The sequence below is a fragment of the Heterodontus francisci genome, unplaced genomic scaffold (assembly GCF_036365525.1).
Source record: "Heterodontus francisci isolate sHetFra1 unplaced genomic scaffold, sHetFra1.hap1 HAP1_SCAFFOLD_59, whole genome shotgun sequence".
NCBI lineage: Eukaryota > Metazoa > Chordata > Chondrichthyes > Heterodontiformes > Heterodontidae > Heterodontus > Heterodontus francisci.
Genome location: NW_027140758.1, coordinates 4,105,189 through 4,117,105, shown reverse-complemented (window position 1 = coordinate 4,117,105; position 11,917 = coordinate 4,105,189). Strand labels below are relative to the sequence as shown.

The 11,917-nt window shown below is 48.6% G+C and overlaps 1 pseudogene; it reads left to right on the top strand.

Annotated features, from left to right (window-relative positions):
• Nucleotides 1-1,329: 1,329 nt before the first annotated feature.
• LOC137360621 (U4 spliceosomal RNA) lies at nucleotides 1,330-1,386 on the top strand (annotated as a pseudogene).
• Nucleotides 1,387-11,917: the final 10,531 nt, after the last annotated feature.

Here is an 11,917-nt window from a genome sequence, read left to right as displayed (position 1 = left end):
GCAGCTGGCGACACTGCGGTTCACTTGAAAGGATGAGAGCTGCATGGATAGCATGTTCATAGATGTAGTCACCCCACAGCTTAACAGTAAGCAGGGAGAGAGGGAATGGGTGACCACCAAGCAGTCAAAAAGAATCAGGCAGGTACTGCAGGACACTGAGTGCATCTCACTCTCCAACTGGTATTCAGTTCTGAATATGGAGGACAATGATGCTTCCCTGGGGAGAGCAGTCAGAACCAAGTCCATGGCACCATGGGTGGCTCAGCTGTAAAGGGGAGTACAGGGAAGACTGGAAAAGCCATAGTGATAGGCGACTCAATAGTCAAGGAAAAATGAGGCATTCCTGTGGCCGCAGATGTGAATCCAGGAATGGAGTGTTGCCTTCCTGGTGCCAGGGTCAAGGATGTCATTGAGCATCTACAGAGCATCCTGAAGGGGGAGGATGAACAGCCAGCAGTTGTGGTCCACATTGGACCCATCGACATAGTTAGAAAGAAGGATGTTGTCCTGCAGTCAGAACTTAGGCAGCTCGGTAAGAAATCAGCAAACTTGCCATCAAAAGTAGTAATCTCCAGATTATTCCCAGTGCCACGTGCAAATGAGTACAGGAATAGAAGGGTAACACAGATGAATGTGTGGCTGGAAAGATGGTGCAGGAGGGAGGGCTTCAGATTCTTGGGACAGATCGGATGGGTTGCACCTGAACAGAGCTGGGACTGAGTTCCTTGCGGGACATTTTGTCAGTGCTGTTGGAGAGGGTTTAAACTAGTTTGGCAGGGGGATGGGGACCTGAGGGTAGACTCAGATGGGACAAAAGCTGAAATGAAAATGGAAGGCAGAAAATTAATGTCTGGAAGACAGAGGAAACAAAGGTTAGAAAATTAAAAAAAAAAAGTTTGGCAGTGCTCAAGGGTATCTATTTTAATGCAAGGAGTAGAGCAAATAAAGCAGATGAGCTGAAGGCACGGAGAGACACATGGCAGTATGATATCATAGCTATTACAGAAACATGGCTGAAGGAGGGACAGGAATAGCAGCTCAATGTTCCTGTTTACAGGGTTTTCAGACGCGATAGGGAGGGGGATAAGAAAGGAGGGGGAGTGGCAATTTTGGTCAAAGAAACTATTACAGCTGTGAGGAGGGATGATATGTTGTAAGGTTTATCAGATGAGACTATATGGATCGAGCTAAGGAACAAAAAAAGTGGCAATCATAGTACACTGAGTGTACTATGGACCCCCAAACAGTCAGTGGGAGATAGAACAGCAGATATGTAGGCAAATCTCTGAGAAGTGCAAGAACAATAGAGCAGTAATAGTAGGGGATTTGAGTTTTGCGCAGTGGCAATATCGTAGCTAATGAGGTTTAACCGAAGCGTGATTATGGGGAAGCTTTGAGTAAAATGGCTATAACCAATTTTCGAGCTTCGGGCCAGGGAGTGCGCAACACAGTTCGGGTGTTCGTGACGGACAAGGAAGGAGATGCACCGGTCGATCGCACCTTCTTCATCAAGAAAATTCTCTTCGATTGCTGCGGATTTCAAGCGACGGACGTCTTCTGCCTGCAGGATTTCCCCAGCAGTGGATACTTCGAAGTGACGTTCCGGAACGTGGCGGGATGCATCAAGTTCCTGAAGGCGTTCAAGGAGAAAGGGGACCGGGCTCCACTGTCGATCCTCACAGCGGAGCCGCTCTTCACGCTTCCGTCACAACGGGACCGGGTGGTGACGATTCACCTCTACAACCCCCATGTTCCGGTGGTGGATGTACTCACCTTTCTCGCCAGGTACGTCGAGGTGGCCGGCAGCAGCACTGATGTCAAGGACCCCTTTGGGATCTGGACCAGCAAGCGGCAGGTCAAGGTGACCTTGAAGGTAGATCCCAGTGGAGCCATCATCCACCCTCCCTCCAGCTTTGCTATCGGGGGAAGTCGAGGCTTCTTGGTCTACGCTGGGCAGCCCAGAGTTTGCCGCACCTGTGGCAAATCTGGTCACATGGCAGCCAACTGCAGCACGGTTGTTTGCAAGAACTGCAAGGAGGAAGGCCATCAGACCAAGGACTGTAAGCAGACGAAGTGTTGCAACTTGTGCGGTGCGGCAGGCCATCTCTACAAGACCTGCACCAAACGTTGTCTCAGCTATGCTCAGGCGGCAAGGTCCAAGGAATGGCCGGGCGAAGGTTCGACGAAGGCGTCCGCTGTCCGAAAGGAGACCAGCAACCTTCTCCGCAGTGAGGAACTTCAGCCTGAGAAGGAAGGGGAGGCAGCTGAAACCAACGACCCAGCACCTATCCAGCGCCCGGAAACCCCTCCTCCACAGACAGAATCAATGGAGGAGGAGGCAGCAGATGGACAAACAGGTCAGTGGCAAGTGGTCCAGAGGAAAACCACAAAGAAAAAACATCCCAAAGCCACCACCCAAACCAGTGGCAAGAGGAGGCTCTCTTCTGAATCAGACTGCAACAACTCCTCTTCACTGGACGGGGAAATGCTGGAACGACAGCCCCTTCAAAAGAGGCGGCAGAACTCCGAGATGGATGATAAAGCATCCCAGCCCCCGGGCACTGGAAGCTGTGATGGGCCCAGCGTGCCCCAACCCCAATGCCCGACACGTAACGAAGAGGCCAACGCATCTCAGCTCTGCGACACCGGGAGCAAAGACACGTCTGGCGCACCTGAGCTCCTGGAGACCGGGAGCTGTGATGTTTTCGAGGAGGAACAGATGGAAGCAGCTGAGGACAACCCAATCCTCTCTGCCTACAAGACCCCCCCGATGTCACCCGAGCGGCACAAACCCTGCATGAAAAATCAGGAGGGGTTTCTGAGCCCAACCAACGTGAAACTGCTTGCGCATACGATGGGTATGCAGGAACATCCCGAAGGGGAAGGACTGGGACTAGCGAGGACAAATGGTATGGGAAGCAACAACTAATTTTTAGTAAAAAATGGGTGTAAGAATTGCTTCCATTAATGTGCGTCGCATTAAATCTACTACGCGATGTGTTTCAACCTTGGATTACCTTGCCAAGGTCAAAGCTGACCTACTGTTTCTGCAGGAGTGTTGAATACCACACCTCAGCACCTACAGGCAGTGGTCGCGATGGTGGTCCCACGGGCCATCGATCTGGTCGGGGGGTAATGACTGCCGTTCCTCCGGCCTGGGTATTCTGCTGCGGGGAGGTAACTTCACCATCTCCGAAGTTAAGGAGGTGGTGGGCGGCCGCCTCCTCGTAGCAGACGTGATGTACAACAACGCTCCGCTCCGGTTGATCAACGTGTACGCCCCGGTACAACGCAGCGAGCGGCTGACCGTCTTCCAGCAGCTCCCACTGCTGCTGGCGACGTCCAGGCCGGTCATCCTAGGCGGTGACTTCAACTGCATCATCGATGCGGCTGGACGATCCGGCAGTGACGACAGCAAACTGGACGCTACGTCCAGATTCCTAGTAGAAACAATTAAGGATGCCAAACTGCACAACGTCTTCAGCAAACCTGCAGACGGAGCGCAGCGCAGATACACATGGTCAAGATCGGACGGGTCTGCCCGTTCCAGGATTGACTTCCTGTTTGTGTCCCGTGCTGTCACGGTCGGATCCACCGACGTCAAGCCGGTGTTCTTCTCCGACCACTGCCTCTTACTGGCCGACTGTCACTTACAGGACGACCAGCGGGTTGGCAGAGGGACGTGGAAGCTCAATGCGACACTGCTGACCCCAGAGAACGTTGAGGAACTCAAAAGGGATTACAAAGGTTGGAGGACGGTGAAACCCCTCTTTGAGTCTCCAGTTCACTGGTGGGAAGCGATAAAGGAGAACATCAAGAGGTTCTTCATCCACAAAGGTGTTCAGAAGGCGAGAGAGAGACAGAGGGAACTGTCCCGACTCCAGAAAATTATGCAAAATCTACTCCGGTTGCAGTCAATGGGGGTCGAGTTCAAGGAGGACCTCCAAGAGGTGAAGAGCCAGCAGGCCTCGCTCTTTGCCAAGGAGGCCTCCAAGATCATCTTCCGGTCCAGAGTCCGCTCCATCGAGCAGGATGAGACGTGCTCGCGTTACTTCCTCCAAAAGGTACACAGAGAGAGCTCTGTTATCAGCAGCCTGAAGGAAGAAGATGGCTCGGTAACGTCTTCGCAGTCCGACATACTAAGGATCAGCAAATCCTTTTATGCTGGGCTGTATGACGCGAAGCCCACAGACAGCAGAGCCTCCCAGTCCTTCCTGTCATCTATCACAGACGTCCTAGATGACAGCAGGAGGGAGAGACTGGACAAGCCGCTAATTCTGGACGAGCTGACAAAGGCCGTCGAGTCTTTCGAGACGAGTAAAACCCCCGGGAGCGACGGCTTACCGGTCGAGTTGTACTCGGCCCTGTGGGACTGGGTCGGCCCGGACCTGCTGGAAGTATACGAGAGTATGCTCCTGGCCGGCAGCATGTCAGAGACCATGAGAAAAGGCATCATCACCCTCATTTACAAGCAGAAGGGGGAGATGGCAGAAATCAGAAATTGGCGGCCCATCTCACTGCTTAATGTTGATTACAAGATTCTGTCCAAAGTCATAGCCAGTCGAGTCAAGTCTGCTCTGGAGTTGGTGATTCACCCCGATCAGACCTGTACTGTACCCGGCAGGAAGATCTCTGATAGTCTCGCGCTACTCAGGGATACCATCGCCTACGTACGGGACAGGAGGGTGGACACCTGCCTCATCAGCCTGGACCAGGAGAAGGCTTTTGACAGGATATCGCACACCTACATGATGGACGTGCTTTCCAAAATGGGGTTTGGGGAGGGAATCTGCAATTGGATCCAACTGCTCTACACAAACATCAGTAGCGCAGTGTCAATCAACGGGTGGGAATTGGAAAGTTTCCCGATCAAATCTGGAGTCAGACAGGGCTGCCCTCTGTCCCCGGTCTTGTTTGTTTGCTGTATTGAACCCTTTGCTGAGTCTATTAGGAAGGATGCGAGCATAAGAGGGGTGACAATCCCAGGCAGCGGAGGCACTCAGGTCAAAACCTCCCTGTACATGGATGACGTCGCCGTCTTCTGCTCGGATCCGCTGTCCGTGCGCAGACTGATGAGCATCTGCGACCAGCTCGAACTGGCCTCGGGAGCCAAAGTTAACCACGGCAAGAGCGAGGCCATGTTCTTTGGGAACTGGGCTGACCGATCCTTTGTCCCTTTCACCGTCAGGTCAGATTACCTGAAGGTGCTGGGGAAATGGTTCGGAAGTGCCGGGGCGTGCACCAAAACATGGGAGGAGCGAGTAGCCAAGGTACGACAAAAGTTGGGCATGTGGGGGCAGCTATCTCTCTCCATTGTGGGTAAGAACCTGGTCATCAGGTGCGAGGCGCTCACGTTGTTGCTCTACGTGGCGCAGGTCTGGCCCATACCTCACTCCTGCGCCATGGCAGTCACCCGAGCCATTTTCCGCTTCGTCTGGGGATCTAAAATGGACCGGGTCCGGAGGGACACGATGTTCAAATCTCTGGACATGGGCGGGAAAAATGTACCCAACGTGGCCCTCATCCTGATGACCACCTTCGTGTGCGGCTGCATCAAGCTATGTGTAGATCCCCAGTACGCAAACTCCAAGTGTCACTACGTGCTGAGGTTCTATCTGTCCCCGGTGTTGCGAAGGATGGGCCTGGTCACATTGCCGCGGAACGCACCATGCAGTTGGGCGGCGCCGTACCACCTATCCTTCGTGGAGCAGTTTCTGCGGAAAAACACCTTTGACCACCGGTCCATCAGGCAGTGGTCTGCACGGAATGCCCTCAAGGCCCTACGGGAAAAGGAAACGGTGGATCCTGTCGGATGGTTCCCCGAGCAGACCGTCAAAGTCATTTGGCGGAATGCCTCATCACCAGAACTTTCAAACAAGCACCAAGACGTAGCTTGGCTGGTGGTGAGAAGGGCCCTCCCCGTCAGATCCTTCATGCACACCCGAAGTCTCGCCCCCTCCGCACAGTGCCCCCACGTTGGCTGTGGTGGGGAAGAGACGGTCGCCCACCTCCTCCTGGAATGTGCCTTTGCAAAGCAGGTGTGGAAAGAGATGCAGTGGTTTTTGTCAAGGTTCATCCCAAGCAGTTCTGTAACACAGGAGTCTGTGCTCTACGGGCTGTTCCCAGGGACGCACACCGAGACAAACATCAACTGCTGCTGGAGGACTATCAATTCGGTGAAAGACGCCCTTTGGTCTGCCCGAAACTTGCTGGTCTTCCAGCGCAAAGAGTTGTCCACCACCGAATGTTGCAGACTGGCACATTCCAAGGTCCAGGACTACGTGCTGAGGGACGCACTGAAGCTTGGGGCAGCAGCAGCAAAGGCTCAATGGGGAAAGACCACAGTGTAAGGTTCCCCCACCAAGCTGGACTGAGGGGCTGGAACCATGGGAAGCCCCTCGAACTGTATCGTTAATATTCTCAATTGCTGTAAATGTAAAACTGCAATTGACATGACAATTGTGAAACGGAAGGGTTGGGAAGAAACTCATGACATTATTGAAAGAAACCGATCTCTTTTGCAATGTTTGTATTTTTTCGTGCTGTTTGGATACTGATTGGCAATGTAATTTTTACAGATTTTTATGAATAAAGTATATTTTGGAAATAAAAAAAAAAATAGTAGGGGATTTTAACCAACATGAACTGGGATAGTTTTAATATGAAAAGAATTGAGGGAGCAGAATTCTTGAGCTGCATTCGGGAGAACATTTTTAGCCAATATGTAGCAAGTTCAACAAGAGAGGGTGCAGTTTTAGACTTAGTTTTGGGAAATGAAGATGGGCAGGTGGAAGGAGTGGCAGTGGGAGAGCATTTTGGTGGGAGTGATCATAATTCAGTCAGTTTTAACATAACTATGGAAAGGACAAGGATACAACAGGAGTTAGAGTTCTCAATTGGGGCAAGGACAACTTTACGAAGCTGAGGAGTGATTCAGCGAAAGTGGATTGGAAACAGCTACTTGAAGGTAAATCAGTGTCAGAGCAGTGGGAAGAATTCAAACGGGAGATTCAAGGGGTTCAGAGTAAACATGTTCCCACAAAGAAAAAGGGTGGGACGGCCAAATCGAGAGCCCCATGGATGGAAAGGAGCTTATGGGTATAATAAGGCAGTAAAGGAAAGCTTATGCCCGACACAGAGAACTCAATACTGCAGAAAGCCAAGAGGAGTATAGAATGTGGAGGGGGGAAATCAAAAATGAAATTAGGAAACTGAAGAGAAAGCATGAAAGAATATTGGCAATCAAAATCAAGGTGAACCCAGAGATGTTTGATCAATACATTAAGAGTAAAAGGATAACTAAGGAAATTGTATGGCCCATAAAAGACCAGAAAGGTAACTTGTGTGTAGGGGCAGAAGATGTTGGTAATGTTCTTAATGAATACTTTGCATCTGTCTTCACAAAAGAGAGGGGACGATGCAGGTGTTGTAGTTAAGGAAGAGCGGTGTGAAGTATTGGATGTGATCAACAGAGGGAGAGAGGACATATTAATAGGATTAGTGTATTTGAAAGTTGATAAATCACCAGGGCAGGATGAAAAGTACCATAGGCTGTCAAAAGAAGAAAGAGAGGAAACAGCAGAAGGTCTGACCATCATTTTCCAGTCCTCACTGGATACAGGTGTGGTTTTGGAGAACTGCTAACGTTGTACATCTGTTTAAAAAGGGAGTGAGGGATTGACCGAATAATTACAGGCCAGCCAGACTAACCTCAGTAGTGGGCAAATTATTGGAAACCATTCAGAGCGACAGGATAAACTGTCACTTAGAAAGGCACAGATAAATCAAGCATAGTCAGCATGGATTTGTTATGGGAAGATCCTGTCTGACCAACTTGATTGAATTTTTTGAAGAAGTAACAAGGAAGATAGACGAGGGTCGTGCAGTTGATGTAGTCTACATGGACGTAAACGTGCGGGTCACGATCCAAGAAATTTGCAGATGACACAAAGATTGGTCATCTGGTAAATAGCATGGAGGATAGCTGTCGGCTGCAGAAAGATATTGATGGTCTGGTCAGGTGGGCAGAAAAATGGCAAATGGAATTCAACCTGGAGAAGTGTGTGGTGAAGCATTTGGGGAGGTCAAACAAGGCAAAGGAAGACACGATTAATAAGAAAATGCTGATAGGTGTAGAGAAAGTGAGGGACCTTGGAGTAAATGTCCACAGATCCCTGACGGTAGCAGGACAGGTCGATAATGTGGTCAGAAGGTATGTGGAATCCTTTTCTTTATGAGCCGAGGTATAGAATATAAGAGCAGGGAGGTTGTGCTGTAACTGTATAAATCATTAGTCAGGCCACAACATGAGTACTGTGTGCAGTTGTGATCATCTCATTGCAGAAAGGATGTAATTGCACTAGAGAGGGTACAGAGGAGATTTACGAGGATGTTGCCGGGACTGGAAAAATGCAGCTATGAGGAAAGATTGGATAGGCTGGGGCTGTTCTCCTTGGTGCAGAGAAGACTGAAATGCACAAAATTTTGAGGGGTCTGGATAGAGTTGAGGTGAAGGGTCTATTCACCTTAGCAGAGAGATCAGTGACTAGGGGCATAGATTTAAAGTGATTGGTAGAAAGGTTACAGGAGAGAAGAGGAAATGTTTTTTCAACCAGAGGGTGGTGAGGGTCTGGAACTCACTGCCTGAAAGGGGAGTTGAGACAGAAACCTTCAACTCATTCAAAAGGAGTCTGGATATGCACCTCAAATGCCATAATCTGCAGGGCTGCGGACCAAATGTTGGAAGGTGGGATTCGAATGGGTAGAATGTTTTTCATCTGGCACAGACACAATGGGCCAAGTGGCCTCTTTCTGTCCCTTCAACTTTCTATGATTCTATAAATTACCCAGCTGCTTTAGTGGAATTTGAACTCATGTCTTTGGACCATTCGTGGAGACTTCTGGATTACTCGTCCTGTAAAGTAACCACAAAATCACCATACCTCTGAGATTTTTTACTGGTTTGTAATGTGGATTTCAGTATACACAAATGGAATTGATAATCTGTTTCACTCTGATAATGTATGAATTTTTTGACTGGTAAATAATGTGTATCTCTGTCTTTGTATTTTTCAATTCCGCAGTCTGGATGAGTTCTGTACAGGCATCTAATTTATATCACAGTTTACACTTCATATCAGTTTTGCTCAATCTAATACTGTATGTAATTTTTGGATTGGCAATGTTTAGATGAATCTGCACTATTGGAATTTATACTGCATCTTTCAATTTCACGGTGTGGGTGAGTTCTGAACTGGTATCTAATTTGTGTCTCAGGTTACAGTATCTTTCAGCACCTTTGAAGCTTTCACTGTAAAAAATGTTGGACTTGTATGTCACTCAAGGTACACTATGGGGATATTTAAACATCCTTTATCATGGGTGTGAGCTTTGGGTATGTTATTTAATTTAAATATCAGGCTATATCATTCGGTCAGATTCTGTGCCATTCAATCAGTACCGTGGGCCAATTCTATCTGATATTTAATTGCTAGCTAAGTCTGCATTATATTTAGACTGACACATTGCATTTCAATCTGCTAGTGGGTGTGATTTTGACCTGGGATTGAGGTATCTGACTGTCAATGGGACTGAATTGGGGTGAAATGGAAACAACCTCTTTCTCTCCTGCTTTGTTTGATTGTTGGATTGAAAATGTGCCTCTGGAACTTGGGATCAATGTGAGCCTGACTACTTCTGCAGTCTGAGACTAGGGACCTGATGAACTGTCTGTGCCTCTGTACTCTGAGTGATAATGTACCTACTGTGTGAGAGAGGAGCTGGCTGCACAGTTCCTTGTGCCTCAAGTGCAGGAACCATCACAATTCCTTCAAGTATCTGCCTGCATGAAGAAAAAGTATATCTTATAACTCAAGAACAGATGCGGTGCAAAATATCAGATGAATTAAATTTCTCAATGAATAATCATTAATAACAGCCACAAATGTAGACCAGTGTCAGTATCTGCCTCCACCGAAGTACTGAAGCTCCCAGCTCCTGCATCACAAGTGTTCTGGGCAGATCCATAGAGTCATAGAGTCATACGGCATAGAAACAGGCCCTTCAGCCCACCGCGTCCATGCCGACCATAATGCCCATCCATACTAATCACACCTGCCTGCATTAATTCCATATCCCTCTATGCCTTGCTCATTCAAGTACCTGTCCGGATGCCTCTTAAATGTTGCTACTGTTCCTGCCTCCACCACCACCTCAGGCAGCTCATTCCAGATACCCACTACTCTTTGTGTGAAAAATTTACCCCTTTGATCCTCTTTAAACCTCCTCCCTCTCACGTTAAATCTATGCCGTCTAGTTTTAGTCACCCCTACCATGGGAAACAGACTCTGGCTGTCCACCCACCTATGCCTCATAATTTTATATACCTCTATCATGTCTCCTCTCAGCCTCCTTTGCTCCAGGGAAAACAGACCCAGCCTATCCAATCTCTCTTTATAACTCAAGCCCTCCAAACCAGGCAACATCCTTGTGAATCTTTTCTGCACCCTCTCTAGCTTAATCACATCTTTCCTGTCGTGTGGCGACCAGAACTGCACACCGTACTCCAAATGCAGCCTAACCAACGTTTTGTACAACTGTAACATGTTGTCCCAACTCTTGTACTCAATGCCTCAGCCGATGAAGTCAAGCATGCCATATGCCTTCTTCACCATCCTGTCTACCGGTGTTGCTACTTTCAGGGAACTATGTACTTGCACCCCAAGGTCTCTCTGCTCAACAACACTCCCCAAGGCCCTGCCATTCACTATATATGTCCTGCCCTGGTTTAACTTCCCAAAATGCATCACTTCACACTTGTCTGCGTTAAATTCCATTTGCCAATCCCTTGCCCACTTTCCCAGTTTATCTATATCCTGTTGTAACATTAGACAACCTTCTTCACTGTCCACTATACCACCAATTTTGGTGTCATCTGCAAACTTACTAATCATGCCCCCAACATTCACATCTAAGTCATTAATATATATGACAAACAGAGGGCAAAGCACCGACCCCTGCGGCACACCACTGGTCACCGGCCTCCGATCGGAAAAACAACCCTCCACTACCACCTTCTGCCTCCAATCACCAAGCCAATTTTGTATCCAATTTGCTAGCTTACCCTGGATCCCATGTGTTCGAACCTTCCGGACCAGCCTATCTTGCGGGGCCTTGCTAAAGGCCTTGCTAAAGTCCATGTAGAAAACGTCCATCGCTCTGCCCTCATCAATCCTCTTGGTCACCTCCTCGAGAAACTGAATCAAATTCATTACACATGATTTCCCACGCACAAAGCCATTTTGACTATCCCTAATCAGACCATGCCTTTCCAAATGCATATAAATCCTGTCTCTCAGAATCCCTTTCAATAACTTTCCCTCCACTGATGTAAGGCTCACCGGCCTGCAGTTCCCTGGCTTATCCCTGCAGCCCTTCTTAAATAAAGGCACAACATCAGCTATCCTCCAGTCTTCCGGTACCTCAGCCGTGGCTAACGATGATACAAAAATCTCTGCCAGGGCCCCAGCAATCTCCTCCCTTGCTTCCCATAGCATCCTAGGATACACCTGGTCAGACCCTGAGGATTTATCCACCTTAATGCACTTCAAAACCTCCAACACCACCTCCTTTGTAATGTTGATATGCTCCAGGATATTGCTGTTCCCTCCCTTGAACTCACTAGATTCCATGACCTTCTCCACGGTAAATACGGACGAAAAATATTCATTTAAGACCTCGCCCATTTCCTGTGGCTCCACACATAGATTGCCACACTGATCCTTAAGGGGACCTACTGTCCCCCTAGCTACCCTCTTACTCTTAATATACTTATAGAATCTTTTAGGATTCTCCTTTATATTATCTGCCAGGGAAATCTCATGGCCCCTTTTCAAAGAACAAAGAACAGTACAGCACA